This window comes from Physeter macrocephalus, chromosome 16 (assembly GCF_002837175.3).
Source record: "Physeter macrocephalus isolate SW-GA chromosome 16, ASM283717v5, whole genome shotgun sequence".
Classification (NCBI taxonomy): Eukaryota; Metazoa; Chordata; class Mammalia; order Artiodactyla; family Physeteridae; genus Physeter; species Physeter macrocephalus.
In genome coordinates, this window is record NC_041229.1 from 10,548,109 (window position 1) to 10,575,364 (window position 27,256).

General features: G+C 40.4%; 1 long non-coding RNA gene across 1 annotated transcript in view; it reads left to right on the forward strand.

Moving 5' to 3' along the window:
• Window positions 1-8,644: 8,644 nt before the first annotated feature.
• The window catches only part of LOC102985245 (uncharacterized), a 156,215-nt gene continuing 137,603 nt past the window's right edge, over window positions 8,645-27,256 (forward strand). Inside the window, exon 1 of the long non-coding RNA XR_003683522.2 lies at window positions 8,645-8,832. This is a non-coding gene — a long non-coding RNA (uncharacterized lncRNA). The remainder of the gene's footprint in view (window positions 8,833-27,256) is intronic.

A 27,256-nucleotide genomic window follows, 5' to 3' on the forward strand; every position in this document is an offset into this window, starting at 1 on the left:
AGCTTTTGACACGCCTTCATCACTAAACTTAAATCAGTTCTAGCTTTTGATTTAAAGTGAGAGACATAGAGGAATGGATAAAGAAGATGTGGTACATATATACAATGGAATATTAGCCATAAAAAGGAATGAAATTGGGTCATTTGTAGAGACATGGATGGACCTAGAGAGTGTCATACAGAATGAAGTAAGTCAGAAAGAGTAAATCAAATATCGCATATTAACGCATATATGTGGAATCTAGAAAAATGGTATATATGATCTTATTTGCAAAGCAGAAATAGAGACACAGACGTAGAGAACAAATGTGTGGATACCAAAGGGGAAAGGAGGGGTGGTGAGATGAATTGGAGATTGGGATTGACATATATACACTATTGATACTACGTATAAAATAGACAGCTGATGGGAACATACTGTATAGCACAGGGAACTCTACCTAATGCACTGTGGTAACCTAAATGGGAGGGAAGTCCAAAAGGGAGGGGCTATCTGTATGTGTATGGCGGATTCATTTTGTTGTACAGTGGAGGCTAAAGCAACAACACTGTAAAGCGACTATACTCCAATAAAAATTAATTAAAAAAATAAATAGAGTGAGAGACATGCAACTCTTACTTGAACACTTAGAGGCCATTGTAGGGTTATTAATTGGCCTAATTTCAATACTGCTGTGTCTCAGGGAATAGGGAAGCTCAAGGAGAGGGAGTGAGATTGGGGAACGGCTGGTTGGTGAAGCAGAATGCATAGGAGGTTTATCGATTAAGTTTGCCATCTTATTTGGGTGCAGTTTGTGGCACCCCAAAACAGTTATAATAGTAACCTCAAAGATCCCTGATCGCAGATCACTGTAACAAATGTAATAATAATGAAAAAGTGAAATACTGTCAGAGTTATCAAAATGTGACGCAGACGCACTAAGTGAACAAATGCTGTTGGAAGAATGGTGCCATAGTCTTGCTTGAAGCAGGGTTGGTGTAAACCCTCTGTGTAAATAACACCATATATCTGTGAGGCGCAGTAAGTCGAAGCACACTAAAACTAAGAAAATGCAGTATGCCTCTGTTATATGACTCCACTTTCCACTTACATGAGCTACCTACAGAAGTCAAATTCATAGAGACAAAGTAAAATGGGGGTTGCTGGGCGAGGGGAGAATGGGCAGTTACTCTTTAATGGGTACAGAGTTTCAGTTGGGGAAGATGGCATATTCTGGAGATGAATGGTGGTGATGGTTGCACAGTAATGTGAATGTGCTTAATGCAACTATACTGTATATTAAAAAACAGTAAAGATGGTAAAATTTTTATTATGTATATTTTAGCACAGTTACAAATGAAAAAGAATTGAGAATATAAAAAGTCGGTATATTTGATAGTTATGAGGGCTTAGACACTGGAAGTATTTGTTTCGTTACTGAAATTGAGCTGTGTATGAGGAAGAAGATTAGGCTCAAACTGAGCAGCAAAAGAGAATAATGTCATTCAATAAATGCAGTTTGTGGAAGTGAAAAAATAAGGGAGAGAATACAGGAGAAAAATAGGCTCTTGGGATAGAGCAGAGGAAATTCCAGAATTTCTCTCCATGATGTGCTTAGGGGTAGGGTTTTGTTTTGACACTGTGTTCACATAACAAGCATGTCACTTTAATTTAAACTGTTTATTTGGGGTGGCATTTAGTAGCTGATATGGGGAGGCACCAAAAGCCTTCTTGAGCCTCCTATTTTTGGTAGACCCTGAATTTGCTCTCGGATTAAATTTTTGTCAGGCCTCACCTTTGTGAGCCATCCGTGGTGAGAAAATTTGCAGAACTCAAGAGAAATGAAAAAGCTACTCAATAATCAGGCTCAGGGAGGGAGGAAAAGTAACTAGCATCTGTTACATGCCTATTTTGTACCAGCTCTTTATGTGTATTATCCATTTAATCCTGTCAGTTGCCTCTAAGGTAAATTTCATGTTGGCATTTGGTAAAGGTGACTTTCCGAAGATCCTTTTGCTACAGACTGGTGAAGCCAGGACTGGAACCCAGGTCTGTGGGAGCCTAAAGCTTATTGTGTTTCATCACACTTACGGCTTTAGGAATTATATTTCCTTAGTTAATGATCTAGGTGGTCCCTCCCTGGCTTTGCTATTTAGCAGCCAGAGAGGAGAAGTTTTCCTGGAACAGATATATGTCTCACACACTCAGCTTAGAGCCGTCTAGGAGGGGCCCAGCATTAGCATTCACAATCTGAACGTCATTTTAAATTTTCACAAATACCTGAAGAGCAACATTTAGCCTTCCTGAGGCAGAAAGCTCTAGACGCACAGGTGTCTGGGAAGTGTCTGTTCTGCAGTGCCATCTCGGGTTCAGGTGCTGGGATGAATGAACCTGAGCGCACGGGCCTCTCCCTGGAAGGCTGTTCTCAGGCTCCTTTGTTTGGTTTATGTATAGCCATCAATGCACCATTCCTTCTGCTTCAGCTGTTTGAGAATCCCATCTTCTCTATTGATTTCCCACAGAACGTTTACTGCTCTCCAAGGTGTGACCTGTACCTCTAGCTAATTTATTTCTGTCATGGCTGTAGGATTTAGGAATGAAGGGGGAGGGGAGGGAGGGAGGGTGGCGAGAGAGAGATATGTCCAAGATGTGGGAAATAAATTCAGCCCTGGAACCCCCGACAGGCAGGCCCGCAGCTTGGGAGGGCAGTTCTGTGCCCGCAGCAGCCAGGAGACTTTGCTTGAAAATCTACTCAGTAAGATGGAGGCTGCAGCCACCGGGTTTCAGGAGGCCAGGAATGATAGCAGGGCCCCATGGGGATGGAAAAGCAAGGGAAGAATGTGTTTGGAAATAACGCCTTGACTGTTCAGGAGCCAGTCACCATATTGAGCAGGATGTGGTAGGTTTTTTTTTCCTCTTTTAATGAAATGACAGAAAACTCTTTTAGGGGCAGGGGGGCACCTCGTGAAGTCCTATTCTCTTCTTCATTATGGGATTTTCAACATCAGGACATTCCTGTATCAGTCCTGGAACTGTGATTACAATGATTGACGTGTGAGATGTCAAATCGAACCATGTTAACATAGACCTTCCTTTCCCTCTGTGCCTAGAACATAGTGAGTTACCCTTTCCATGGTATGATTTTACTAGATAACTACTTGATGCCCACTTCATTTTTTTTTTTTTCCTGTGAAACAGCTTATATCTTCTTAGAAAATCTGGTTATCAGCTTACACAAGGAAGGATGTCGGTTATTTATTATTTTCACCTGGATGGTGACTCACATTTGTTAAGCGAGTAGGTACGTTATAAGTGAAGGGCATTTTTAAAGTTTTCAAATTTTTTTCATATACTTTATCTCATTTCCATAACAATGCTAAAAGTAGGGATTATTATTTTCAGTGCATAGTTAAAGAAATGCTGGCTTCTTAGCTAAGGTCATATGGCTAATAAGTAGCAAATACAGGACTCAAGTCTAGGGTTTCTGGTTGCAGATTCAGATTGCGGTATACGACACCCCAGGAGTGCAGGGTTTACTATATTCTACCAACATCACCCCCTGAGTAGCAGAAGCTGGAGAGTAAGAGGCACAAGAGTCAAAATTTACCCACCTGTTAGACACTGATGGAATGAATTTGAATTGAACCAAACATGCAGCCTTCTAAGCTTCTACTTGTATGATTTATGCCTCAGATCAGTCCATCTGAGGTGTGAAAAAGCCTTAGGAAGAAGGGTAAAACATTTACTAGTGACTGTTTTCTCCCTCCTTCCCATATACCAGCCTCCAGCCCCACCCCAACTCACATACAGATTCTTTGTCACTCTTTATAGGGAATAAAATAAGTCATCACCCCTCCATGTATTACCATCCTTTATAATGTACCCTGGGCTGGGCGTTAGAATAGCAGTTATTTGTGAGGCTGGCTCATGGAGTTCATGCCTGTAAATCCCAGGCACTCTGAGACCCTCTCCCTTTTTCCCAGCGTGATGTACAAAGGGGCTTCTGAGAGTTAGAAGGAGAGCAAGATGGCGGGGATGGTGGGATGGCGGGTCTTTCACACTTTGGACCGAGTCTACCTGGAACCGTCTAACTCTGGGGAAGAGGAACCCACTTCATCTTGGAGATGGTGGCCAAATAAAACAAGCCCGTGCCACCTCAGAGGCTGACAGAGCCTCAAGAGCCTCCATAAAGAAGCCCACGACTTGAGCTATTCCATTTTTATAAACATAGCATGATAGTGTTGTGGAAAAGATTTCTATCCTCAGTAAGTGCCCGTCATAAAAGAAGAAGGGCTCTTCTTGTAGAGAAATTAAAATGTCCAGTGTGTAGAAATGAAACATAACTGTGAATATCCCTGGAATAACTGAAATTATTTTGGTTTGAAAAGATCTGGACTTTGAAAAGAAACTTGTATGCTTTCTTTGTAGTCAGCAAACTACATTCCCATCATCTCTGAGGTAACCTTCACCTCAGGACTTAGGATTTGGGGAAGGGATGAGTAAGGTACAAAATAAGAAATGCTCAGAAAAAAGTCATATTTGCTTCCACATCTACAGTGTGTGATGTGTTTTGCTGCTTCTCCTGCCTGGAGCAATTTTTATTTCTCCTTTGCTTTTTGCAGACTGATGTAGGATACTGGTACCTTCCTTGAGGTCAACCTGAAGTGGCATGGTGTTGCAGAGAGAACTCAGGACTTGCAGATTTAAAAAGCCTGATTTTTTGGAGCCCTGTTTCCACAAATTAAATTGTGTGCCATGTGGCTACAGGGTTTAACTGTCATGATCAATTTCTGCATCAGTAAAATGGGTATATTAATATCTATCCTAACTCACAGGGTCGTTATGAGGACCTCAAGCAACAATGGGTGGTAGAGTGTTTCATAAACTCGAAAGCGTGACACAGGAAAGAATTTATCCTCTATTATTTTGAGTTCTTACAGTGTATGTGCAATCAGTATTATCTCCACTATCCCTGTGATCATAATGGCGTCCAGAATGTCATTATTTAACATTAGAACTTATTTGGGGCTATGATTTGGAATCAGCCTACAGCTCACCACTAAATATCAAATGCACACCTTCTCCATTCTCTGCTCCACCTCTCCCCAACACTTTCTAACTATCCTGCCACTTTGCTTTGGGAGTTTATTCAACCCTCATATCTGCCCCTGTTCCTCTTTGGAGGTTCACCTGGGAACCTCTTTAAGCCTCCTCATCACTAGGAGTCCGTCTCACTGCTGCTGGAATTTGCACACTTACTAGAGCACGGTGGGCTGGGCTGGGTGGGATCCATCACGTGGTAGAACTCCATTATTACTGCATTATCAGACTTAAAATTCATGTGTCCTATTATTTTTATTAGAAAACCCATTCCAAGTTGAGAATGGAGATGTCTGAAACTCAGTACACCCTCCCCGCACTGGTTCTTCTCTCTGCACCCCGCCCAGCCCCACCCAGCCCAGCCCACCGTGCTCTAGTAAGTGTGCAAATTCCAGCAGCAGTGAGACGGACTCCTAGTGATGAGGAGGCTTAAAGAGGTTCCCAGGTGAACCTCCAAAGAGGAACAGGGGCAGATATGAGGGTTGAATAAACTCCCAAAGCAAAGTGGCAGGATAGTTAGAACTTATTTGGGGCTATGATTTGGAATCAGCCTACAGCTCACCACTAAATATCAAATGCACACCTTCTCCATTCTCTGCTCCACCTCTCCCCAACACTTTCTAACTATCCTGCCACTTTGCTTTGGGAGTTTATTCAACCCTCATATCTGCCCCTGTTCCTCTTTGGAGGTTCACCTGGGAACCTCTTTAAGCCTCCTCATCACTAGGAGTCCGTCTCACTGCTGCTGGAATTTGCACACTTACTAGAGCACGGTGGGCTGGGCTGGGTGGGGCTGGGCGGGGTGCAGAGAGAAGAACCAGTGCGGGGAGGGTGTACTGAGTTTCAGACATCTCCATTCTCAACTTGGAATGGGTTTTCTAATAAAAATAATAGGACACATGAATTTTAAGTCTGATAATGCAGTAATAATGGAGTTCTACCACGTGATGGATTAGCTTGTTGGTGGGCTAATATGAGAATCTAAAAACCATTTTTACAATTTTTTATTTGGGAAAATGTGAATTATAAGGACTGACTTACAAACATATATTTAGAGTTAAACCTAGTTGTGACTTGAGGTCTTTCTTGTCCTGAATGTGAGATCCTTTCTTCCAAATTTAATTTGTATAAATACTTTATACTCAATGTAGTGAGTAGTGACTGGGTTAGTGGGTGCAGCTGGATGAACACTGATGCTGGGGGGATGGAAAGGGAAGGGGTCCCACCCTGGCTTTGCCGTTTGCCAGCTGTGACACTGGACAGCTACTTAAGCTCTTTACTTCTCAGTTTCCTCACCTACAAAATAAAGAAAAATGGTACAGATGAACCTGTTTGCAAGGCAGAAATAGAGACACAGACGTAGAGAACAAATGTATGGACACCAAGGGGGGAAGGGAGGGGGGTGGGATGAACTGGGAGATTGGGATTGACATGTATACACTAATATGTATAAAATAGGTAACTAATGAGAAGCTGCTGTATAGCACAGGGAACTCTACTCAATGCTCTGTGGTGACCTAAATGGGAAGGAAATCCAAAAAAGGGGATATATGTATACGTATAGCTGGTTCACCTTGCTGTACAGCAGAAACTAACACAACATGGTAAAGCAACTACACCCCAATTAAAAAAAAAACCAAAGATGTTGATAATAGTACTAAATTCTCAGGGTTGTTGTTAGAAATGCATCATAGACAATAACAGCTTATATGAAGAGAGTTGTTTTACTGACTTAATGCAGTATTCAAACAGTTCTCCATTTTGTTGAACAGGTGATGACTGGCCTCTGAGTGAGGACTTTTTTTTTTTAAATATAAATTTATTTATTTATTTACAGCTGTGCTGGGTCTTCGTTGCTGTGCTTGGGCTTTCTCTAGTTGTGGTGAGTGAGAGCTACTCTTCGTTGAGGTGCGCAGGCTTCTCAGTGCGGTGGCTTCTCTTGTTGCGGAGCATGGACTCTAGGCACGAGGGCTTCAGTAGTTGTGGCACGAGGGCTCAGTAGCTGTGGCTCTTGTGCTGTAGAGCATAGGCTCAGTAGTTGTGGTGCACAGGCTTAGTTGCTCCGTGGCATGTGGGATCTTCCTGGACCAGGGCTCGAACCCGTGTCCCCTGCATTGGCAGGCGGATTCTTCACCACTGCGCCACCAGGGAAGTCCTTGAGCCAGGACTCTTAAGATTGTGTTCATTGATGTTAGGGAGATCAAAAATTACCATGAATTTTTTTAGGTACACATAAGGAATTGACTAAATTGTGGTATGTACATACAATGGAATGTTATTCAACTATAAAAAGGAACGTGATAGTGATACATGCTACAGTGTGGATAAACCTTGAAAATATTATGCTAAGTGGAAGAAGTCAGTCTCAGAAGCTTACTTACTGTATGGTCCCATATATATGAAATATCCAAAATAGGTAAATCTACAGAAACAGAACAGATTTGTGGTTGCCATGAGCTTAGGAGAGGGAGAATATGGGGGGGGGTAACGTAATGGATATGGGGTTTTCTTTTGGGATAACAGTGTTTTAGAACTAGATAGAGGTGATAGTTGCACATCATTGTGAATGTACTAAATATCACTGAATTGTTCACTTTAAAATGGTTAATTTTATGTTACGTGCAGTTTTAAAAAATGCTATGGATGAAGAAAACCATCTAAATAAGTTGACTGTGTAGAAAGCCTTCCTGACTCTTTATATAGTCTTGGTCTATATAAAGAGTTTGTGAGTTTGTGAAGACAGTCTCTCTTACTTCTTCCCTACATTTTTTTTTTTCTGCCTTTTGTAGTCCTATCTGAACTCCTTGGTTTTCTGTCCCTCCACGAGGGCTCAAGTTCTGTTTGAGTCACTTCTTTTATTCATTCCCTGACTCATTCCTTCACCTGGAGTCAAGGAGAGCGATAATGAATATGTCATCTGGGACAGAGGCTAGGCAGCCCTGCTGGGTAACTTTGCAGGCACCTTAACCTCTCTGGTCTTAGGGAGACATCAACAAGATCATTTCTTGGGATTCTTTCAGCTTTAAATTTCTAGATTTAAGACATAAGAAATGCGTTATTAGGTTTCCTTTAAATATTCTGCCAGCTAATTTCTCCAGTTCTTTTACTTTGAATTCATTTATCAAACCTAGCTAGACAGATAGAAAAAAAATAAATTACACTTTGAATTAGCCTCTTCTTTTTCATTAGACCTCAATAATGAGGAGAAAATTCATCTCCACGTCTGTGGTAAAACTTCTTTGACCACGGGAAACCTTTCTTCATGTTTTTTTTAAGATAAAAATGCCCAAAGCATGAAACTGATATACTTTTAAGGTTTGAAAAGCATCAAAAATGATTTTTCTCTTTAATTATAATATGTAACAGAAAACAAGACACTGCAATAACTTAATAGCCCATCAAAACACTATCTTCAAGGGTCATTTAGCATTTCCATGATAAATTGCTATTTTTAGAAGCTTATGTAACCAAACAAAGAATGTGTTCTTGGCTATGGCCATGAAGACAAGTTATTATTGTGGGAGGGACAAAGGAATCTGAGAGGCTCATGAGAGACGGAGCCAATTGCAGAGAACATTTTATAGAGCACCCTTTCTCTTGAGTCTCCATTTTCTGCAATCAGGATAATGCAGTGCCTTTCAGAGCCATTTTCATTTTTGAAGTGCTCTTTCATCATTAGCTAATAAATACTCATCAATGAATTTTCCTCAGCGTCTTGGAAGTTGGAGGAAAAAGAAAATTGCTTTCTGTTTCGTAAGTATTATTCCCCCTTGGGGCCTCCCTTCTCGTGCTTCTAATGGAAACAAGAAATAAATTATACCTACTTATTTGAAAGGACCAAAGACCACCATTCCTTCCATAGAGAGCACCTGGAAATTTGCATCAGATATTAATGACCTTCTATAACTACCTCACTGTAGTACCAGAAGGAATATCTGTCTCCCATTACCAAGCTCTGTTCTGTTTAGTGTCTCAGGAGGACAGTTAACTGGAAGGATGCCTTGGGGGGTCTTCTTGGAGGGGTCTTCTTAGGGAGCTGAATGTGGAGAGTCGAGCTGAGAGAAGGTGGTGTCTGTGTGAGCATGGGTGTCCAATGGACTTCATATCTCTAATTTCTAGGGTCAAAAAGTTATGGTTTTGGAATTTTCTGTTCTTTTGTATTATCCATGTTTCTTCTCCCCTATATCATCTTCTTTCCATTTGGACTTGGCTCTGAGTTTCACAGTTTCTGCTGTGGTGAATTGCACTGCACATACTTAAAGCCACTCCAAGACTTTTCTAGTTGTTCCTGGGTTTTGAGGAAGACAATTTGATTCAGAGCATGAGCTATGTCTTACTGGGTTTCTGCTGCCTTGTTGTCTAAAGTAATGTTATCCAACAGACATAGAATACAAACCACACCATGAGCCATTTATAATTTAAAATTTTATGGTAACCACTTAAAGTGAAAATAAAGAGGTGAAATTAATTTTTTTTTTTTTTTTTTTGCGGTACGCGGGCCTCTCACTGTCGTGGCCTCTCCCGTTGCGGAGCACAGGCTCCGGACGCGCAGGCTCAGCGGCCATGGCTCACGGGCCCAGCCGCTCCGCGGCATGTGGGATCTTCCCGGACCGGGGCATGAACCCGCGTCCCCTGCATCGGCAGGCGGACTCTCAACCACTGCGCCACCAGGGAAGCCCTGAAATTAATTTTAATAATATATTTTATTTAACCCAATATATCCAAAATTTTATTACCTTAATATGTAATCAATATAAAATTGTTAATGAGATATTTGACATTGTTTTAAGCCAAACTGGTGAATTCTAATTTGTATTTTACACTGACAACACATCTCAGTTTGGACTAGCCACATTTTGTATGCCTCATGGCTGCTGTATTGGACAGCACGGCTCTGTAGGCATAAGTAGACAATATTTGAACAAACATTTTAAAATTAAAAAGCATTTCTGAATTATGTATTACACAGTCAAGTTCTGATATAAATTGCTGTAAGTTTTCTCTTCAAGGCTGTCATAAAGAATGAGGGGATGTTAGAGGGTTCTAGGGTTTATCAGCAGGGAAAGGGTTAATGTGTGTTTTCTCAAACCTACCATTCACTCTGGAATTAACACAGCATCAATGAATTATGATCTCTCCCTCCCCTTTTGCTTTATGTTTTGCTGTACCTTGAGCTCAGATCTACCTAAGAACCAAGAAATGACAAGACTGTTGATTTTAGATAATGATTAGGATTTGACCATTTTTTTTTAATAAATAATTTTTTATTTATCTTAATTTTAATTTTGGCTGCGTTGGGTCTTTGTTGCTATGAGCGGGTTTTCTCTGGTTGCAGCGAGCGGGGGCTACTCTTTGTTGTGGTGCGTGGGCTTCTCATTGCGGTGGCTTCTCTTGTTGTGGAGCACGGGCTCTAGGCGCACGGGCTCTAGGCATGCGGGCTTCAGTAGTTGTGGCACTTGGGCTCAGTAGTTGTGGCTCACGGGCTTTAGAGCGCAGGCTCAGTAGTTGTGGCACGCGGGCTTAGTTGCTCTGTGGCATGTGGGATCTTCCCGGACCAGGGCTCGAACCTGTGTCCCCTGCATTGGCAGGTGGATTCTTAACCACTGTGCCCCCAGGGAAGCCCAGGATTTGACCATGTTTGATGTAAGCCCAATCTTACAGTAGCTGCACTTTAAGTGGTTTCCACACAATCTTAGTTTTTGGTGCTGTCATCCTTGAAAGTAATGTTCTGTGCTTATTTTCATGTGGTTGTGTTCTCATGAAGAAAAAGGATACTTTTTATACTTGTAGCTTCTTACCTGAACTCAACTGAAGGAATTCTAAGGGGCGATAGCCATGACCAAAGGAGCCAGAGGCACCAAAAACCACCTCTCAAAGGCTTGGCACCTCCATTGTTGGGCTAAATATCTCATTCTGGGGGAGAGCAGTATCACAGATATTTGGTGTGTCTGTCATCCCGTTGACGGGAACTTTAGTCATTGGCACTTCCACACGTTTACGAAAGAATGATGGTTAATGTTGATAATTATTTATCATTGAACATCAACTATGAACGAAACACTCTGGTAGGTGTGGTGAGATACAAAAAGGAGATGCCATCCTCCCTGCCTCCAAAGAGCTTAGCCTGATGGTGAAGATGATACACATCCTAGTTGAGGTTCTAAAGTGTTAGAGCAGAGCTATCAGCAGGGTACCAGAGGACCCTGAGGCCTTTAAGATCCAGTGAACGAACCTTTGCCAAGGACTCTTTCATGCCAGGAGATGGACTAGGTCTCAGTGACAACTAAGGTGAAGAGAGTTTCTCTTCCTACTGATATCCTAATCTACTGTGAGACATGGGTAAAAAACCACCTGCAGTGCCATGTGAGATGTGATATAAGGGAGAAACAGAACTCCAGAAAGGCAGAGGAAGGCGAGACTAAGACCTCCAGTCCAAGTTGGGGTCATATCTTCAGAGGCAATGATGATGCGGCCGGCTTTCAAAATAGGAGTTCACGGGCAGGAAAGGGAAATGGAAGCAGCCTGGAAAGAAAGGGGCAGGAGTGAAGGCGAAGGTGGTCCTGGGGCTGGTGAGCCCTGGAGAAAGGTCACACCTGGGCAAGTTCTCCCCAGATCATCTGATCCTGTCTTAAGGCACTTGATTCAAATACTGCTTGTGTTATGTTCTCTACAGTTCATGGGTGTTTAAAAAATTATTAAAAGTTACTAAGAATGGATAATTTATTTTTTTCACTATTATTTAAATAGTACCACATCAATGACTCTTTTGGTTTGGTTGCTGTGATAGTGAGGGTCCACGTCATGGTGGTTAAGAGCTGACTCTGGAAGGCAAAGTGCCTAGATTCACATCCCAGCGCCGCCACCTAAAACTGTGCTATTTAGCCCTTCTGTACTTCGGCTTCTCCATCTGTAATGTGGGAAATAATAATAGCATCTCCCTCAAAGGTTGTTCTTAGTAATAAAATGAGTTAAGATTTGGGAAGGGCACAGAATAATGTCTGCTTCATAAGTATCCTAAACGTTTGTTAAATTAAATGAAGGCAGTACGCAAAACTCTAGTGCCTAGTGATGGCAAACAGCTTTCTGTGTGACTGGCATGTGATAAGGACATTGATGATTTTTTCTTTTTTGAAAGGGTTAGTCTGCTTGTTATCCGGCTGGTCTGAAGTCATCAGTAATGTTCACTGAACATGAATGAAGATTGCAGTAGGCATCCCTGCAGTGGGATTGTGCAAGTTTTATATTTTATTTTAGTACATGCTAGAAACACTTTTAGTTGTTCAGAATATCTAAATGATTGATGTCAAAGAACTTGCATGCGAAATATCCAGAAACGCAGGTCTCAGAGAATATGTGTACATCATTGTTGGATCATATATGAAAATAGTACTTTTGTAAGTAAAAGCAGAACCGTGTCATATTGCCGTGATTGACTTGCGTTCATGTACAGTTGTTAAGAAAAATTACAAATAGGCATAAAAGTAAAGAGAATAGTATGGTGACCCCTCATATACCCATCATTTAGATTTTAACAATATTTTTGGTTGAGGTATTTTAAAGCAAATCCCATAAATCCTGGCATTTGAACCCCTAAATATTTGATTAGAAATTTAGGAAGTTTATTTTCTTGTATAACTACATTATCCCACCAGCAATAATCTTTTTTTGATACATCCCATCTATCTTCAAAATGCCCCAGTTGACCCCAGATGGCTTTTACAGAGTTTGCTTGAATCAAGACACAAACAAGGCCTACCCATTGTATTTGGTTATCAAGACCCTTATGTTTCTCTTTATCTAGGATGGTCTGAATTTCAGTGTTAGTTTGAGAGGGTGTTATTGTGTGATGGGCTCCAGGTCTGAGACCTAGTTGAAACCAGGTGTTGGGTGTGGCCTTATTCACCTTAGGTAGAAATACTTTTATCAACAAAGTTAAATTATAATTATCTCCCAACCAGTTTTAATGTCAATTTTAAGTATTCTAGGCACGGAGGGAGGCACCGAAGGCCCAGAAATGAATGCGATATGGTCCTTGGGCTCAGAAATCAGGCAGAGAGTTTCTGCACTTTGACAATGAAAGTTTCAGCTGTATGACCCACCAGAGGATGAGGTCTTGAGGGTGAGGGAGGAGGGTGGCTGCCTCTGGGGAGCAAAGTGCAGTGCTGCAGATTCTGGCTCGTGGCTTTTCTTTATATCAGACAACTGAGAATGCTGGTAATTTTACAGCCCAGTTGGAAAGGGGCCTAGTGGTTAGAGACGGGAGACTCTGAGGTTTGCCCTCCATCCTAACAGCCTCTCTCTTAGGGCCATACTGTCCGATGTTTCCTTCCTCTGTGGGTATAAATAGTGTCGAGTGTCCACAAATAGCGAAGCCCTGGAGAGCGTTTGAGAAACGGTTAATATCTCCTAGGAAGCGTCATTCTAAAGAAAGCACACACAAGATATTTTCCGCCTTAGGTCTTTGCCTTATATATGTGTTCTTCCTTCTAATTTGGAAGGAAATCCTGAAGGTGGTAAGTTTACTGAGAAGAAAGGAGAAAGTTTTTTTTTTTTCCTTCAGGAACATGTATGTTAGGGAGAAAGCATGTTCCAAACACCTGAGGTGGACCGGGAGGACGTGGAGAGAAGATTGTGGGAGTGCGGAAGGCCTGGGCTGAGAAGCGGAAGGACCTGGGGTTGAATCCTCTCTCTTCACTCAGCAGCTATTTTGACTTGAACAGGTCTCAGAGCTTGCTTGAAATCCAATTTTTTTAATCTACAACATGGGTGTAAGCCAGTTAGAATGGACATCGTCAGAAAATCTCCAAACAACAAAGGCTGGAGAGGGTGTGGAGAAAAGGGAACCCTGTTGGTGGGAATGTAAATTGATACAGCCACTGTGGAGATCAGTATGGAGGTTCCTTAAAAAACTACAAATAGAGCTACCATACGACCCAGCAATCCCACTACTGGGCATATACTCTGAGAAAATCATAATTCAAAAAGACACATGCACCCCAATGTTCACTGCAGCACTATTCGCAATAGCCAGGTCATGGAAGCAACCTAAATGCCCATCGACAGACGAATGGATCAAGAAGATGTGGTACATATATACAGTGGAATATTACTCAGGCATAAAAAGGAATGAAATTGGGTCATTTGTAGAGACGTGGATGGATCTAGAGACTGTCATACAGAGTGAAGTAAGTCAGAAAGAGAAAAACAAATATCGTGTATTAACGCATATACGTGGAACCTAGAAAAATGGTACAGATGAACCGGTTTGCAGGCAGAAATTGAGACACAGATGTAGAGAACAAATGTATGGACACCAAGGGTGGAAAGCGGCGGGGGGTGTGGGTGGTGGTGTGATGAATTGGGAGATTGGGATTGACGTGTATACACTGATGTGTATAAAACGGATGACTAATGAGAACCTGCTGTATATAAAAAAAATTGGGTGTAAGAATGCCTTTTTCATATAGTCTGTAATGAAGATAAATAAAAGATTATAGTTTTGAAATTTTCTAGGTTTTGCAGCCCCCCTTTACAGATAGGAAAGGACTACTATCACTGCCATTAGGAGGAGGAAACCTGTCTCAGTTCTTTGGAAGAACAAAGAGTTGTGAGAGTGCTGTGTAGACTAGAGGACGGTCAGCCAAGGTCTTCAAAACTCAGAATGAAGAAAGGTTCAAGATCATGTATTTATTTATTTCCAGAATAAAGAATGATGGGAGGACTGAAGAATTTTTAAGAAATGACATAACTTTGTCTCTATTAGTTTAGGAGCAAGAATAAATTTAAATTGACCTTGCAGACATTGAGGTAGGCTGGATGCCCTCACTGGCAGTGTTAGTTAGGAGAGCTTCTGCTTCACTATGAAACAGGGTTATAATAATGAAACATTGGCCTTTTGAACATAGGTCTGAATTGGATAGATGACTGGCTCTTCTGTAACGTAGAGAGGGCAGTGAATTCCTGGTTCGATCGTCAGTTGAGGATTTGCACAGAAATCGTGACTTCAATGCTAGTGAGAAAAAGAAAGAGGAGATTAGACTCTCTGACCCTCATGCAACTGGGAGTCAGAAAACTTCAGGAGGGTGTGTGACAGGCAGATTCTAGAACCAGAGGAAGGTTGGAAAACTATAAATCCTACACTCAGATATCCTGTGGTGGTTTAAATCATTTTGTTTTGTTGGCATTTTGGGTGCTCGATCTATGCCATATTGCAATACGTGGTGATGTCAACCTTATATTGATGGCAGCCCCCTTCTGTGTTCCAGGCATTCTTGGATGGTCATTAAATGAACCGAGCATATGCTGACACGCTCAAATGAGCACTTGTGGAATCTCCAGTAGAAAGCCATGGAATTGGAGGATGAAGGGGGAAGGTCAAGAAACATTAAATAAGTGGAGTGGTGACATTCAGAGTAACAAAGGATTGCTTGTATAACAGCACATCACACACATCTATTTTAATAGTGTTAGTGTACTGTCCAAAATAAAGGACAATTAAAAAAACTGAGCACATCACAACTACGTCACATCGCCACCATAAGAAATGACCATTTCTATTTCTTTAGTATAATCTATTTCTGTATCACACGTTATATTTGTTGAACATTTGCCGTGTGGGAGCTCACCACAGTGCTGGGTGTATGTGAAGAAATAGTGTTCATTAGCCGATGAGAGAGTAAGATCAAGCAAGATGAAAACGGAACAGTAACCAGGGCTCAGTAAATACTAAGGCGTTAGTGGCAAGATCCATTTCTGATGAACGGGAAGAGGATTGATGCAAATAGTTTTTGTTGTGTTTCTTTTCTGGCGGTTTGGGTGTCACAGATATACTCGGACGTTGCGCAGATTCCAAGTTGCAAGCATTGAGATTGTCTAGAGAACTAGAGATGTTGAATGGGTTAGCTACCCCATCCTCTGTCTCTAGAACTTGCAGACTTTCTATCTCACTGACAGATTTGTAACAAACTGCCCTTAAGACACAATCTTAAGACTTTCTCAATAGAGTATTATCCCCACGCGTGCCGGACTGGCTCTGTCTTGGTCAACGGTAACTCTAGGCCCTCCCATTGTGTTTGAAACGGAGTGGGAATTCAGTAAATAAAAAGCTTCATCATTTTTGGAGAAAGGTCTTCCCTAAAGCTAAAATGTATATCATAAAACTCTGAGGCCATTAGTTTTTAGTCTGAAAAAGCCTTGGAAATAAACACTTTTAGAACCGTTTACATTTCTCCCAATGGACGGGACCCTCACCGTCACCGGAGCACCCGTACGCTTTCTGTCTACACACATGCATACCCACATAGACTCACTTCTGTCCACCTCTTAGTCCTCTGATCTTTGTTATCTAGTTTAGAAGAAGAAGTTAGGGGAAGTGACATGAGTTGAAAGTTGTCCATTATAGGTTTTAAGCCTTAAAAGACAGTATATCATCAAAGAAATACATCCTTTCTTCTGAGATGCCTGTATGACTTTTATTTTGAGGGGGGCGAGTCCTCCCTCTCCTTTGGCAACTCTACCTCTTCCTTTCAGTTTCATCCATCATCTCATTTCTTGAAATGAACTTCCTTTGGGAATGAAAGTTTTGGCATAGCTGGGAGCTTTTAACGGAAATAAGAGAGAAGACGTCTCTGACATATATAATATGTTCAATATGTTTCCATATATTGCACAATCTCTGGTGTGTTACCCAAGATGCATAATGACAGATGGGCCGAGGAGAAGACGGAGCACTCCCCAAGTGGGGATGTCTTTAGAAACCAGCACTCCTTCCAAGGTGCTTTGAGCTATTCTGAGCAATTGGGGTTCAACACACTCACCCCCAGCAGAAGCAGGTTTCTGCCAACACACTGCCTGTGCGAGGTTTGTTGCCTAGCATTTTGCTTCAAACAAGAGTCAAGCCAGGCAGCACAGTCCTAGACTTCGAGAAATCTAGAGCCGGGGGATTGAGTTCCTGTTTTCAGCTGTGTGACGAGTTACTTGACTCCTTTCGACCTGTGATTCTTCAGCCATGTAATAGGGGTGAGAAGTAGTTTCTGTTCACTTCCTAACTCTGAAATAAGCAATGAGAACTTTTTGAGGTAATAGTGCAGATTATGAAAGTCTCGATGTTCTTTGCAGCCGTCCTTTTTACACGTCTAGAGTGGAAATGACTAGGAGGGATGTGTCTTTTCCTTTAGTTTACTCAAATCTAATCATTTGATGACTCAAAATTTCCTGAGATGCAAGCCATACATTCCAGAATAATGCAAAATTTTATTTTAGGGTAAGAGGGATGAGAAGTAATGTGATTTGACCATGTATTACGGGGTTAAGAAAAATTTAAAAACATCTTAGTGAAAATATAGGGTCAGAACAATAGCTGTACAGTCATTAGCAGTGTTTTCCAGTATAGTCACTCTAAGAGCATCTTTTACCTTACTTTATTTTTCTACCCAGTTTGACTCATGCTATAACAGATCTGAATTTATGGAATATTTTATATGCTGTCTTTCTTAACCGTGTTCTGTGAGCTTGAGTTGTTTATCAGAATCTGCTTTTTTTTTTTTCCTGATCACTTTTTAAATTTGACTTGTACACAATCTAATTGGTTTTTTCACCACACCCATACATTGTGCTGACAGAGCCTTGTTTTTTTTTGTTTTTTTTTTTCAGCATAGTTTTCCCATCTAGGACATGTGCTTGTTATTGTAGTAAGATAGATAAAATACCTACGTAAAGACAGACTTGGGCTGAACCCGAGTATATTCCCAGATTTATAGTTTGCTAGAGTAGAAGAGAACTGAACTGTCTTTGGAATCAATGCCTTAGCTTTGCAGATGAGGCAAGGAGGACTTAAAGAAAGTACCTGGGTATTACAGAATTCGTGATTCATCAGGGGAACAACTGCCTCTGGAAGGGAATAACTACCAATGACAGAAACCCTAGGATGTCTCCTGGGTTAATTTAGGAATTTTTTTTACTGGAAGTAACTGGGGCCATTGGAAGTAAGCATATTATCTTGTTTCTCTGAACTAAAAGGAATATTCTTCAAATTGGGAAAACATTATCCTATTGCAGATTGCAAATCAGAAGGTAACTATAACAGGCAGCTCTACTGGCTATTCACATATCTCTGGAAAGTGTATAGTAAAATGACGATAAATAATTTTTTTCTTTTTTGCGTTCTTCACATGCCTACCATACTGATCACTCCCTGCTTCCCACTGCATACCTTCCCTGCCTCTGCCCCTCCATCCAGCCTAAACACCCATTGCAAATGTGTCCTCATGAGTTGTTCTCAGCTGGCTTTTGTTCTGGTCTGATCTCGGCCCATCTCCAAAGGCTTGGCTTGGCTTGGCAGTCTTACACTCCATTCTGCCTCTGGTTTTTAGACTTGGTGTTTGGCCTTGGCCTCCATGGAGTCTGGATGTTGATCTCTTCAGTAGATGAGGAAACAGGGCTAAGTGAGAACAGCAAGCGTGAGCTCCCAGCTGGAGGCAGGAGCTCTTCCATTTGGGGCTTGTTGATGCAGGGACCATGCCATTCATCACAGAATCACAGTGACAAGATGTGACCCCAGAGGGGGGCTCCTCTATGTCAGGGCCAGTGAGTATGTTCTCACCAGCTTGCCTGCATTAGGGAATCCTGCAGTAGCAGTGAGATGCATGGGACTTCCCTCAAAGGAACACCCCACCATGTGTGCAGAACTTGTTATTTTAGGTCCTCAGCCACTCACCATGCCCCAGCCATTGTCTAAATCCTCTTCTCCACTAACCTTATTGTCCACACCTGTAGTGCACGTGCCTCACTCTTTCGAACGAGCACACTATTCGCCGTCTGTATGACTTGGGTTTTCCTCTGGCTTTACCTTTGTTTCTCCTGTTCAATGTGAGCACCAAGCTTTCAGGTAATAATCCATTCTTTTGCTTCTAGAAACTTCTACAACACCTCCTATTCAGGTGACATTTCACTCCACTCCTTTTGGATGGATTCAAGAAAGTGTATATAAGTTGTTCCTTAATCAAAATGTAGATACTCTTTAGAGGGGTGTGTGACTGTGTCTTTGTGTGTGTATGTATGTGTAAATACAGCTTCAGAATAGTCATTTAGCTCCTGATTCATACAAAATAGGCATAGAAGTCTCAGCATGAGGTAGTGGACAGAGTCCTTGACAGGGATCAGCGACCTGAATTCTATACCTAGGTCTGCTACTAGCCGTTGCTGTGTGGACAGTCACAACCTTTATGAAATCTTAGCTGAAAACTACAGAGTTGAATCATTTGACGCTGGCTTCTTTTACAGATTATGGCCATGTGAGACAGACCAACTTAGCATAGATTTGGGGTAACACATGTATGGGAATTTATTATAGAAGTAGATTAGATCTCTTAACCATCAACTGCAGTGGTTTTGGGATACCTGCAAGATTAATTCAGTGGAAGGGGTTGTACATGTTCATGGCTAGCTAGTAAGTAGAGGGTGATAGAGAGAATACCCAGAGGAGATACATCATTAGCTATTATTCCAGATACTCTGTTTCTATCTGTTTGATACTGTTCACATGACTTTCTGAGAAAATACTCTTCCTGCAGCACTTGACTGGCATGGGCTATATTTTCGTTTAAGATATTTTGCTCTTCTCACATAAACCAATTAACTGTCATATTTTATCCTTCCAGGAGTATCCAGATACAAGGTTGGCTGACAGCCAGTTTGCTAAGTCCTAGAGAATAATAGCTTATTGTCTATAAACTGCCTTCTTTTAAAGTCTCTCTATTCAATTCTGGCAGTACTTGTGATACAGAAAATATTTATAAGGCTGTGAAGAAAGGTCATATGTTGGGTGTGAGCTGCCCTGAGTAGCCCAAGTGATTTTATTTTTCCGTTCAACAGCTCTTGTTGCTGTAGATGACCAAAACATCGACTCGCTTTTCACTGCTGAAAATTTCACCACTGTCTGAAAGCTTTGATATCGACTTGCTGAGTGGTTTGGAATGGCTCACTGCAATCTTAGGTATATCCTGAAAATACAGATAAATAATAGGAAAATGTATTTAGTCCAATTTGATAGTTCAAATTCGCAGGCAACAGTATCTTGGTATATTTAGGTTTCTCTTCTGTAAAAAATGACCTTCATATTTAAGAGGAAAATCTGCTTTCAGCAACTTCAATGAGAGGGTGATTTTTCTCATCTTAAAATGCTCATTCAAACCAGCATATTAATGATTTATGAACAAATAAAGGGAGAATATAAGGGATTACATTTCTTTTGAACTGTACAAAGTTGTAAAAAGCTTAGAGAAAAAGGACTCGGTTCAAGATAAATGTTTGTTGAACTGATTTATTGAACCTTCTAAATGCTCTTGGATGAAAAATTCAAATCTGAACTCATTTTTTTTTAATGTTGCTAAGCTTTCTCGAAGAAGGCTTTGAAACTTGAATGAGCATAGGTTTAACCATAATAGTCCTTGATAATTCCAGTTGAGGATGTGGATACTATAACTTTAGTGCAAGAAAGAATGACAATCAGTTAAGCATCACAACACCCTAAGAAAAAAGGAAGACCTATGTGACCAGTCTTCTGTTTTGAATCCACTTTCATTGTCTCACAATTCAGTGAATATTTACTGAGTACCTTCTACGTGCTAGCGCATGGCTGCATGTTGTAGCTACAGTAATAAAGGAGAAATGAATTCCCTGCCTTCAAGGAGTTTACAGTCCAGTGGAAGGGTCTGGACAAGAAAACTGAAAATTATAAGGCAGTGTCGTCACCAGAGACAAACAGGGTGGTTTTGGAATTCGTGGAGCCCAGTCAGGAAGGGCAGGGTGACTTCCTGGGAGAAGGGTGGTCTGGGCTGAGCCTGAATGATAAGTTCTTGCAGGTGAAGGGTGGCAGTGGAAGAAGATGGTTGAAAGCAGAGGGAGTAATATGTATGAAGGGCTTCGATGACAGAGGACAAATAGGACTAGAGCAGAGAGGGCGAGGGGTGAGTGATCTTTCCTCAGCTTCTCTTCATCATCCTGGAAAGAGCACATTCACTGTGGGTCAGTTGTGTGGCTCTGTGAGCTGTCATAGAGTGAGTGCTTATCAATGGTGCCCTACTTGCAAAAAGTACCTTCATTTTAAAAAAAAATTTGCACACATATTATCTCATTTAATTCTCACAGTAAACCTGTGAAATGGATCACATTATCCTGATTTTGTAGATGAGGCTCAGAGATGTGGTAACTTCACCAGGATTACTTGAGTAGTGAGCTAGAATTGAGTCTCAAAGTATTCTCCATTCTCCCTGCCCCCCCATCATCATCTTCTCCATCTTCAGCTTCTCTATTATCATCTTCTCCATCTTCATCTTCGTAATAATGGCCACCATTTGTTGAGCCTCTACCATTGGTCATATACTACCAAGCACTCTACAGATATGGGGTCACTTAATCCTCATAACGACCAGGATCATCTGGAGTGGAGGAACCCATGTTCTTTTCACTCATCCTATCTCCTGTTTTGTGAAGAACGGGGCTCACCCCTCTTCTGCCTTTGTCACAGTTGGAAAACATTGATTTGTGGGGTGAGGGGAGATTATTTAATAAAAATTCCTTTTATATGAAGACTACTGAGGTATTTTATCTTCTGGATACTGTGAAGTGTATGAGTGATCAGGTTTTCCTCTTTGATTGACTGCAGCCAGTTTTTAAAAAAAATAAATTTATTTATTTCTGGCTGCATTGGGTCTTTGCTTTGCACAGGCTTTCTCTAGTTGCAGCGAGTGGGGGCTACTCTTTGTTGCAGTACATGGGCTTCTCTTGTTGCAGAGTATGGGCTCTAGGTGCGTGGGCTTCAGTAGTTGTGGCATGCGGGCTCGGTAGTTGTGGCTCTCGGGCTGTAGAGCACAGGCTCAGTAGTTGTGGCGCGTGGGCTTAGTTGCTCCACAGCATATGGGATCTTCCTGGACCGGGGCTCAAACCCGTGTCCCCTGCATTGGCAGGTGGATTCTTAAGCACTGCACCACCAGGGAAGTCCCTGCCAGCCAGTTTTGAGCTAAATTATTACCCGCCTCTCCCCATGTCCCCTGCAAATCCGTAGGTCTTTTTGGTATGTATTTTTATATTAGCTCCATTCCTGTTTCCATTTTATGGTATTATCCTTATTTTTCTCTCCCACATCTAGTTTATCTTACTGTTTCTGGAATAAAGCAGGACATAAATAATTAAAATTTCATTAAGTTACCTGAGCATAACATGAAATTTAAGTGTTTTGCTTTGTTGTTTTCTGCTGCTGGGGGGTAAATTTGTCCACGTGATGTCACTCATTCTTCCCTAGGACCACAGCTTTTGCTTGTGAGTTGGCAGACCAGGATTTAGGGTTCTCAGGGAGCAGAGGACAGAGACTTGGCCTACAGTCCTCCCCACATCTTTGCCAATCACCTTAGCCTAATTAGCCTTGTGTTTCTTTCCTCTGAAGCTCACGCTTCACTTACTCTTCAGGTTTGCCTTGTCTTCATAAATTACAGCAGCTTTTTTTTTTTCTTTTTAAAGAGACGCTTAAGGAAGAAGTCAAAGCTGTGGCATCCTGTGTGCTTTCACCCCAGGAAGATGTAATTTACTGTAATTTAGAGTGAAGTGATGGAATTCAGTTTAGTAGATTTCTCCAAAAGTGGAGCATCAAAAATATACTGTATCGGATGGAAAATAAGAAACGTATATTTCTTGGAGATGTTTATCTAAATCAATCAAATAATACTGTGCTTGGGGCAAAGGGTAATTTAGTATCAAGAGCCTGGGTCTTGGAGCCACGTCTAACTCTGCCATCAACTTTGTGACTTTGGGCTGATGACTTCATTGTGCGTTTTTTAAAAAATCCTTATTGGTTAAAAGAGAACAGGAACTCCTTAGTCTTGTGAAGATTAATGTGATGCCATGGAATTGCATGGTAGAATGCCTGATGCTCAGTAAGTGTTAGTTATTATCATTATCCAGACTTCTGCTTATCCCTTGTATCTAAGCTTAGTTGTTCCATCTCCTGGAAAGACTTTTTTTAAATAGAAATGATAGTTATTATTATAATAACCACCATGGGGTTATTTTATTATATATATATATATATATATATATATATATATACAGTTAGAGTATCCTATAGATATTCATATATATACATGTATATATCATATAAATTATATAAATGAATACTCTATACACATTGTATATAATATGTATTGTGTGTGTATATATATATCTATATCTATATCTATATCTATATCTATATCTGTGTATAGAGGTCCAGTGTTTTTGTTATTTCTTGGTGTATTTTGCCATTTACAAGAGCTCACTTGCCCTCTGCTCTCCTGGTCCCTCTTCTGTTTTTTTGTTTCTCTAAGCATTTCTCACTATCAGATTTACTACATATTTAACTTCTTTGTTTACTGTTTGTCCATACCCTGCTAGAAGGTACACTGCAAAAGCTCATGGTGTGTGTGTGTGTGTGTGTGTGTGTGTGTGTGAGTGTGTACATGGGTTTGTTCATACTACAGTAATCCTCAACATCTAGAACATTGCCTGGCATGCAGTAGTCACTCGAATCTTGAATCAGTGAATGATCTTCAAACATCATCAAATTTTCATTAATATGAGTTTTGATGGTACTTGAAAAAGAAAAGGTACTTGTTTGGCTGAGGGCAGAAGCTCTTCCCCGTGGAAGTGGGTGCTTGAAAGGCCAAGGGAAGATATGGGTCGCCTGACTCTTTAAAGTGGTTGGTAGCTCAGAATTCTGTAACAAATTAGTTCCAGTCTTTTTTGTCGTCAGCGAACTGAGTGCTGACTGTGAGCTAGGGAGAGACCAAATAGGAAACCCCCAACATGCCTTCAAAACACTAGCCTTTTTTCTATTTATACACAAGTGTATTTTGACAGGACCAAGACATATAAATATCTTAGTTGGAATTCACAGATGTCAAATATTTTTCTTGTGCAGTGTCTGGTCTACTGACCCATCTGGGGTTGTAGAAGTTGACCATTTTGTATCCAAATACCCTATTATTAAAAACAATCTAAGGCTTGATGAACACAAGAATTCTAAGATAAATTCAGCTCAACAAATATTCACATAGCACGTATTATAGGCAAGGATTTTTCAAGGCACAGTAGGGGACTTGGAGATATGGTGCTGTGTCCACCCTTTAGGAACTGACAGTCAAGTAGAGGGAATGAAAAGAAATGCCAACACCCTGGGCCAAAAACAGTCAGAAAGTTGTTTTCTTGTCTCTGTGCTTTGTGGAGATTTAAAATTCTTCATTATATTAATGAAAAACTTTCCGAAAATGCCTCTCTCTTTATGAAAAGGCTTGAGTATTGTTTGCTGCCTATCACAGGTTAAAGATGAATATTTTTACATTCTTTGGACTTCTGGGTTTCTCTATGAAAGGAGAGTATTATTTACCAATACTTCTTCTGTGGCCAATAATGTGCTAGGCACTGTCCTAGTTATTATCTCATTTATTCCCTAAATTTCATTGTGAGTCAGGTCTAATTATGCCCACGTCACTGGTAAGGAAGCTGAAGCACAGAGAGATTAAGTGATTATCCCCAAACCGTGGAGTTAATAAATTCAGTTAGTAAGTGTCAACGAGACTCCAGAAACATTTCTGTGACTCAAATCCCACGCTTCCCCCTTGCCCCATTTTTGTTTGTTTGTTTACACTATAAATCATGGGATATAGAGGCTCTCCGAGAAATAAGTAATATTATGTCTTTAATTTTCCTGGTTAGGAAAGTGAGAATATTACCATATACTATTATATACACAGAAAACCTGCGTTTTAGCCTATAGTAAATCTTACTCTGGTATATGAGATTTTTTAGGGTAAAGTTTCACTTGAATTATTCATGTAAGAGCTGAGTTACTTAGAAGTTTTTCAAATATGAAATATAAATCGGTTACGAAATAGCAAAGAGGCAAGTAGTAGCCAGCAAGGAATGTCATTCCATGACTGTTAGGACCCCCTAGATGCCAGCTGCAGAGATTTTGCCACAGAAACGAACAAGGTGAGAAGGAGGTGTCACCATCATCAAACGGTGTTTGGTTGGCTGGTCTGTTTGTGCTCAGAGCAGCACTGAAGATAAATCTATTCTTTTGGTCAACCTTTGTTTCAGACTGCATCCTGGAAGATGTGTATGTAGTATAACAAAATCTTGTTAATTTGAATTAATGGGTGGGAAGGACAATCTAAATTAATAAGAAATTTGAACCCACTCAGAGATCTAAAAGAAATACATTTTTGTTATTTACAAGAAACTTGCACCAGAGAAAACTGGAGGGCTCAAGAAAGGTCTCTGGTCCTTGGGTAGCATAAGACTAAAGTGTCCTTTTACAGAGAAACCACGGAGACCAGAGAGATCAAGTGATTTTCCCCAAGCTCCCACAGCTGGCAGATGGTCAGAGAAATGCCAGAATCCAGTCTTTCCAGAGCAGGGCTGTCTGCTCCCATCCGTGCTGTATTTAGACTTAACAAAGTGTTGCCCTTTTCATATAACTTTTCATGAATGGATTAAAAATTATAATATATTTATTTATATGTAAGTGGCTGCTGTTAAGGTGCTTTAAACCAATTCTGGTTTTATTTTCTTCTTCTTGGTACTAATTGACTTTTTTAAAAAAATTGAGGTATAATTGACAAATAAAATTGTAATATATTTAAAATATACAACCTGATGATTTGATACACATAGATGTTTGAAAAGATTCCTGTTGTCAAGGTAATTAACACATCATATATTTACCTTTTTTTCTGTGTGTGAGTACACAAGTTTTAATTTCTTAGCAAATTCCGATTATAACATACAGTATTATCAACTAGAGTCATGTTATACCTTAGATCCTCAGACCTTATTCCTCTTATAGCTGAAAGTTCGTACCTGTTTACCAGCCTCTCCCTTTTTCCCTCGCCTTCCTAGCAGCCACCATTCTATTCTCTGTTTCTGTGAGTTAGACTTCTTTTTTCCATATATAAGTGATACTATGCAGTATTGTCCTTCTCTTGTCTGGCTTACTTCTCTTAGCATAATGCCCTCCATGTTCGTTCATGTGGTTGCAAATGACAGAGTTTTCTTCTTTTTTAAGGCTGAATAATATTCCATTGTGTATGTGTATATCACATTTTCTTTAACTGTTCATCCATCAACAGACACTTGGATTGTGTTTCCATACCTTGACTGTTGTGAATAATACTATAATGAGCACGGGAGTACAGATATCTCTTTGAGATAATGATTTTGTTTCCTATGAATCTGTATTCAGAACTGAGATGACTGGATCATGTGGTAGTTTTATTTTAATTTTTTGAGTCATCTCCTTACTCTTTTACATAATGGCTCATTCCAATGAACTGTGTCTAAGGGTTCCCTTTTCTCTACACTTGCACTAGCATTTGCTGTCTTTTGTCTTTTTGATGAGAGCCATTCTAATGGATATGAGGTGATATTTCACTTTGGTTTTGATTTGCATTTCCCTCATGATTAATGATGTCAGGCACCTTTTTATGTACCTGTTGGCCATTTGTGTATCTTCTTTGGAAAAACATCTATTTGGGTCGTTTGCCCATTCTAAAATTGGGTTATTTGTTTTTTTTTGCTATTGAGTTGTATGAGTTCCTTGTATATTTTGGATATTAATTCCTTATTGGGTATATGATTTGCAAGTATTTTTCCCATTTCATAACTTGCTTTTTTTCTTTTGTTGATGGCTTCATTTGCTGTGCAGAAGCTTCATTTTGTTTTTTTTTTTTTTTTTTTTTTTAAGAGAATTGGCAGTATAGAAGTAACTTTAGCTGTCTGGTTTGAATTATCCTTAATTTGAATTGGTGTGACACAAATTAATGGGATTTTATTTTGACTCTTTTTAAAGAGGTTAGTATCACCATGAAGAAGATGTTCTGCTTGATATTATGCTGAATTCAAGGGAGGTTTCAAATAATTCTTTGACAATCGATTTTCCATGTCCCTTATAAAATTGTCCTCTTCTTTTTTATTACTTACATATCCTATGACCTTCTAAAGAACATTCATTTAGTATTTTCTTACGGAATTGAGGATTCATTTACAGTGAATGTCTTTTTATTTATTTATTTTTAAAGCTTTTCTGTTGGGTCTTATTCTGTTTGCAATGTTCTGTATAAAATCAAGAAAAAATAATTGATAGTTATAA